We start from the raw sequence: 7,236 nt of genomic DNA, 5'->3' as shown, positions 1-7,236 counted from the left end.
ATGTTTCCTTAATCTTACTCAGAATAACAACCATGAAGGAGACTCTATGGTACACAGTTGCCGTAATATGATCCCTTTTTATCAGGACAGACTCTCTGCTAGATTCCTCCTCAGTTTCAGGTACAAGTGAGGCTTTAAGGAGCTACTTGAAGTTGCCATTCTGCCCAGGCCTCCTATCCGATTGATGTCACTATGTGTGATTGTGGCTGAAGTGATTTCACCTCTACTACCTGGCTCACCTGAACAGTGTGAATCAGTCACAATCACACTGTGCTTTTTTTGCTTGAATCAATTCTAAATATTCTGACCTCTTGGCAGGATCTTCATTCCTTTATGTCTGACTAGGGAATGGGCCTTGTCCAGTGTTTTTCCAGAATAGCCATCCTCAGAAAAGAAGTGATACCTCTTGCAGGTAGTTGTGGTTCTCACATTATGCTGTGATGATTGTCTTAGGTTCTATTTCACCTATCTGAACATCGCTGATTATGAAATATGACATTTCGGTAACATTCTTTTTCCTGTTGTACCTTTAATTGTGATGGTTCTATTCACTGCCTGCAATGTTTTGGAAGCACTGTTGTGATCTGTCACCAGGTAGATGTGAAGCAATATTGTGTGGACGTCAAACCTTCAGTGCTTTGGGAAGGAGACCATGATGGCAGAAAAGCATTTTTCATCCAAAACTGGCTTATTTTGCATTGCTTCCTAAGGTGTTGAAAGAAAGACTGCATACCTTTGTGGTCTTAATTTATATCCTGGTACCTTGGTTATGCGTGCAGTCAGTGGTCACCCAGAAGATGAGACCTTTGCCGTCATTCTGTGAACAATATGAATTATGTTCTTTGTTCACAGTTTGTATTACTTCATTCTTGTCAATGTTTAGGGGACCTCCTCCCCACATACTACAAAGAAGCCAAGTGCCATGAAGTTAAAAATTTCATCGTCTTGTGACTTTTATTGTAAGTCTCTGAGGTTAACCTACCATTGACACAGAAACACTGTATTCATAGTGATGAGAGAGACTGCAGTAAATTATATGCAAATTGTCTCTTCTGAACATGAATCCACAAATGTTCCTGGGCCTGTCTCTTGTGTGACCTTTTTGTACACACATTCTCAGCACATCCAAAAGTGTTTCCTGTAGCTGAAGTCATTGGCAGGTAAAATAATTGAATGGATTTGTGGATTCCCCTGGTCCCTGTAAGGTGTTCACCACAAAGTCATTTCTCAATATGTAAGACCTCAAAGCTAAAGGAAGGATAATCCTGTAATCAGTCCCAGGATGTCTTTTTCACCAGTCAGCATTGTTGTTGATTCCATGGCAGCAGTCTTCACTGCCTGCCAATATTTGCTGCCACTGAGGCAATGATGTTTCTCCCAGGATATAGAAACTGACGTGCAAGAAAGTGCACTAACTCTGTGAAGCCATCACACGTGAAATAATCTCTGTAACTATATTCAAGGTGTGCCAAAAGTAGGCTTTCAGTTGTGAGTACACAAAACACAGCTCTTGTTCTTTTTAAAACATATTTTTAAAATAGCTTTGTTTTATTTTGCTTAGAAAGAGAGGAAGGCATGGGGGGAGAGAGATAAACATCCATGAGCTTTCTCCCACACACCCCTTAATGAGGACCCAGTTGTGTCTGCGGACTGACCTAGAGTTCAACCAGGAACCTTTTAGTTCACTGGATGACACCCATCCAACTGTGGCACAAGGTGAAAGCAGAGTTTATTCCTGTATTTTTTATTCGTTAGTTATTATTTTCCATACAACAACTCTAAATCTACATTTCCCACACTCTTCATTTTCCTCCTGCCCTTTTATAATCCCTCTTTCCGGCTTTCCCAGTCTTTCATGCAATCATTACTTTTCCATCATTTACATTAGATTAGTTTATATTCTTCATAGTTTATTATGTGCGATATAGTGTGTACTTTTTAACAAGCACCGTTGTTCATAATGCTACACAGATATATTTTAAAAATATAGTTTATTTCTTATCAGAGAGGAAGGTGGGGAAGGGGGAGGGAAAGAGAGGGAAAGAGATAGACATCAATGATGAGAGAGAATCATTGATCAGGTGCCTCCTGCTTGCTCCATACTGGGGATCAAGCCTTCAACCCAGGCATGTGCCCTTGACTGGAATTGGACTTTGGATCCTTCAGTTCACAGGCCGACGCTCGTCTATCCACTGAGCCAAACCAGCCTGGGCTACACAGATATTTTGAGATTCAACACAAATGCTATGTGAATATTGAATTTGTTTTGTTTCTGATTAGTATTGCATTCTATGAATAACTACTTCAGCTATTGATCTGCCTATAAAATTGGTTATTTCCAGGTTTGGGGTATTCTATCTAATAATAGACAACCATGGTAATTGACTGTACCTTTGCTGTACCTTTGGCTAATCAGAGCGATATGCAAATTAACCACCAACATAATGGCAGCTAATTTGCATACTGTAGGCAGGGAGGGACAGTGGGTGCCACCATCCCCGCCCCCAAGTGAGGCCACACTTGGTGTGTGGCTCAGGCGGGGCACGGCGATCATGGGGTAACCACCCTGTGTGCCGTCCCAGCCGGCCCAGGGCTCAGGAGGTGCAAGGCAGACCTCCTGATCCTTTCCCTCAGCAGGCAGGTTCCAATCAACCTTCAGTTTCTACTGAAAGGAATGTGGTGCCTCCATGGGTAGCCTCCCAGGATTCGGACTCACAGGCTCTGGAGTGGAGACTTCAACAAGGACTTCAGCAACTCCTCAGGGGAAAAACCATCACCTCCCTACTCCACAGCTGCTTCTGTGTCTGCAAGAAACTGCGCATGCTCCTCCCTGTGACATGGGCAGGGCCAGAGCCTGAGTTGAGTGGTTCCACACTAACGATAGCAGCTGGACCATTGCAGGGTTGGAGGGCAGGAGTGCGGCGAAGGAGCAAGGAAGAAGCCCTGGTTCCCTGCTCCTCCTCCCAAAGGCATGGCCCTTGCTGCTGTCATGATAAAAGGAGTTGTGTTCTTCTAACTCTGTCTGGGTAAAGGAAACAAGTGTCTGCTGACTTCTGATCTTACTCTCAGAGCTTCCAGTTAATCCCTCTGGATGCAGCATATCCAACCTCCAAAGGATCCGAGGGGCAGGATCAACCTCCGTTCCATAGCTGAGGAAACTGACCAATAAACACATGTGTCTCATTCCTCAGTGTCAACTCCCACAGAAATCTCTGGGTAATGACTCAGATTCTATATCTAAGGGTATATTTTCTTCTCCTTTCACGTTTAATTCAGCCCCAGGAATCATATAATACAATAAAGAATAAAATGTGTTCAGAGGGCTCAACATTGTACTCCCAGGGCCTTTGGTCCTGCACAAACCACAGAGCTCAGTTATCCTTAGATGAAAGGAAAGAGAAACGTGAAAGGTTTCCAAGCTCAGTTAGAGAGACATCTGATAACCACATATTAAGGACACAACATTAACTTAGGGGTGGAAAGGACACAAATAGAATAGGAAATGGAGCCATTTGGAGTGAGCAGGCCAGCAGGGACGCAGTTGGGGCCAAGCAGGCCAGCAGGAGGCGGCAGTTAGGGGTGAGCAGGCTGGTGGTGGGGGGGCGGGCTAGAGGGGGTAAGGACACTGGTACAGGGGGCAGTTGGAGGTGATCAGGCTGTCAGGGAGTAATTTGGGGGCAAGTAGGCTGTCAGTGGGGGAGGGGGAAGTTAGGGACAAGCAGGCTGGCAGGCAGAGTGGTTAGGGGCAATCAGGCAGGCAAGCAGGTGAGTGGTTAGAAGCCAGCAGTCCCAGATTGTCAGAGGGATGTCCGACCACCAGTTTAGGCCTGATCCCTGTAAACCGGCAGTAGGACATCCTTCCATGGGTCCCAGATTGGAGAGTGCAGGCCAGGCTGAGGGACAACCCGCCCACCAAGAGCACAAAGTTTTGTGCACCAGGCCTCTAGTTATAAATAAATCTGTTTGGAATATTTTCATTCAGTTATCTTTATAGATATCCATTCAACTAAAACTGTTGCAGTATAGGTGAATGTTTCACATTTTAACATATGCAGAACTGTGATTTAAAATTGTCATGCACTTTGCCTTCCCACCCATGCCCAGCATATAAAAATTCCAGTTTTTGTTCAACCCTGCAAGGACATGCAATGGTTAATCTTTTCAAATAGTAGGTCTGGAATTGTCTATATATGAACTTGCTTTTGCTTTCATTACATTTCCTAAGAATTTGTGGTGGTGAAAAGTTTTTCATACATTTATTTTCGTTGTGTTTATCTCCTTTGTTAAGATGATGGCTCAGAAATTTGCCTATTTTTAAAATAAATTATTATTTTAACCAATATGAGGACAATTGACAATCTAAGATATATATTTGACTTTCACTGATTCCTCAATAACTGAATGACTTCTTGCTCTATGGAACTATGGGTTTTGAATATTGTAAGCAAAATGTTATTCTCAATTTTTAACTTATGTACAATTTGAAGCCACATGTACCATATACTTACAGGTTTTATATGCATTGTTAACATTCTCCACCACTCCTTTCTAAGTATAAGCATTCAATAATACATTAAGTGAAGTCTAGGTTTATAATCTTTGTTAACTTCCCTCATGTAAATCCTTTCATTGTGGTTAGTTTCAAACTGCCAAAATGATGGTACTGAACAAGGATATGATAAGATGTTTCAGTAGCAAATCATCATATTTTATTTCCAACATATTGATAAGGTAGCAATCAGTATCCTCAAGAACATCTACACTAATAAAAGACAAAGATGTTAATTGACTGTACATTTGCTACACCCACCAGCCAATCAGAATGACGACATGGAAATTAACCCTACCAAGATAGCGGTTAATTTGCATATACCGGCTGGGAGCGAAGACTGAAGACAATGTAGAAGGAAGTGAAGCACTGCAGAAGAGAGCAAAGTAGAGGCGGTGGAGACAGTAACAGAGCCAAGCGGCGGAGGCCCCAGGGAAACAAGGCGGGAGTGAAGCCTGCCTCAGTGGGTTTCGGTCCCTTCTCTGCTTCGCTCCAGCCGCAGGAAGCCCTATTCTTGCAGGAATCTTCCTGCAACGGGCCTCTAGTCTATATATATATAAGCCTAGTATGCAAGTTGTCCCCACAGGAGTTTGGGTGATTGATCACTCAATATGACATGCGCTGACCACCAAGGGGCGGCGTGGAATGAAGGAAGGCCCTGCTCACAGCCAAAAGGAAGGGCCGGGCTGGCAGCCGGAAGGCCCTGATCAGCCCTAATTACTGGCCAGGTCTGGGGACGCTACTCGTGCATGCATTTTGTGCACCAGATTTACAGTTTATAATAAAATAGTAAAAGAATTGGGAAATGGCAAGTTTTAAATATTTCTTTAAGGTTTTGTTTACATCTTACTGATTTTAAAAATACATATCAAAATGTTTTTATTGATTTCAGAGAGGTTTGAGAGAGGGAGAGAGAGATAGAAACATCAATGATGAAAGTGAATCATCGATATGCTGCCTCCCACAGGCCACCTACTGGGGTGGAATCCACAATTTAGCATGTGCTTTGACCAGGAAGCTGACGATAGTCACTGTGGTTGGTTTCGACAACCATGATCAGAAAGTGGGGTCATGGCTGAACTGTGGGCCCTGTGGACGGACTTGACCTTCTCTGAAGGAAGGCTCACAGATTACCTTGATGCTCAGGCTACCTTCCGTTGGGTACCTCTGTACCAGAGGAATTTTCCATAACTGAATGCAAATAAAATGTCCAGTGGCTGACACTTTTGCTTAAAGGTGTATCTGTAAGGTACTTTAGTATACTCACCACAATGATAGTACCCCAGAAGAAAAGGACATACACAGAGGCAGAATTGATCATAAGCACCCACAGAATTTCAGAGGATCTGGCCAAAACTCACAACAATGGGACAGGATATGGAACAAATGCAATAATATTTGAGATAATGAAGAGCCTCGGACCTTTACAATAAATCAAGCTCAATAAATCATCTTTAGCCTTTTGGTCGGGGCGGTGGCTACAGCTGCTGAGCGAGAGGCACCCACACTACCAGCTCCTCTCTGCGCCTCCACTCAGATTCCTGCCCTCAGGCCATCTCCTTCACCAAGGACTTCCTCCACCGCCATCTCCTCCAAGACAGCCGTGGCTCCTATCGAGCAGGTCAAGCCAGAGTTGCAGGTGCAACATGCCAGACAGCAGATCACGGCCGACAAGCAGTACGTGGACTGCATCGTGTCCATCCCCGAGGAGCAGGGCGCACTGTCTCTCTGGAGGGGCGACATGGCCAACACCATCCGCCATCCGCTACTTCTCCACCCAAGCACACAACTTCACCTTCAAGGATAAGGATAAGCAGGTCACCCTGGGGGGCGCGGACAAGCACACCCAGTCCTGGAGGTACTTGGCTGGCCACCTCCCTCTGCTTCCTCTGCCCCTGGATTTCACCCGGACCCGGCTGGTGGCCGACGTGGGGATATCGGGCACTGAGCAGAAGTTCAAGGGTCTGGGAGACTGCCTGGTGCAGATCAGCAAGTCGGACGGCATCCGGGGCTGGTACCAGGGTTTCAGCTTCTCCACGCAAGGCATCATCATCAGCTACCAGGCAGCCTACTTTGGGGTGTACAGCATGCCCAAAGGCAGGCCCCCGTACCCCAAGAACACCCACATCCTCACCAGCTGGACGATCCCCCGTCCGTGACGCCTTGGCAGGCCTGGATTCCTACCCCTTTGGCCCCTGGCAGTGAAGGAGGACGCTGCAGTCGGGCGCCAAGGAGCCGGCATCCTGCGCATGCGCACTATGGAGCGCCGGTGGAAGGTCCTCAGGGATGAGGGCGCCAAGGCCTTCAAGGGCGCCTGGTCCAACGTCCTCAGGGGCAGGGGCAGCGCCTTCGTGCTGGTCCTGTCCCTCGAGCTGAAGAAGGGCCTCTAGGTGTCCCGCAGCCCGGACACGGGGCCCCAGGGCCGCGGGGGCCCCTCATGGTTACCGACCATTGACCTTCCAGAAAATTCCAACGTCCCCGCCCGGCCAGATCATGGTAGCACCGGGTTTGTCTCTAGGATGAAACCCTTCTGATCATGACCACTGACACCCCATTCAATGCCTCGATGGGGGGGGGGGTGGCACTCCCACGCCCTGCGGGTTCCCATCCGCCCCCCGCCCCACAGGGCCGCCCCTCCCGGCCTTGCGGGCCTCTGTGGGTAGCTTTTATTTAAAGGAAATCATGTC

General features: G+C 46.5%; 1 pseudogene; it reads left to right on the top strand.

Moving 5' to 3' along the window:
- The first annotated feature begins 5,620 nt into the window (after positions 1-5,620).
- LOC132223052 (ADP/ATP translocase 3-like) lies at positions 5,621-6,961 on the top strand (annotated as a pseudogene).
- Positions 6,962-7,236: the final 275 nt, after the last annotated feature.

Source organism: Myotis daubentonii, chromosome 21 (assembly GCF_963259705.1).
Source record: "Myotis daubentonii chromosome 21, mMyoDau2.1, whole genome shotgun sequence".
Lineage (NCBI taxonomy): Eukaryota > Metazoa > Chordata > Mammalia > Chiroptera > Vespertilionidae > Myotis > Myotis daubentonii.
This window is presented reverse-complemented; position numbering and strand designations above follow the sequence as displayed.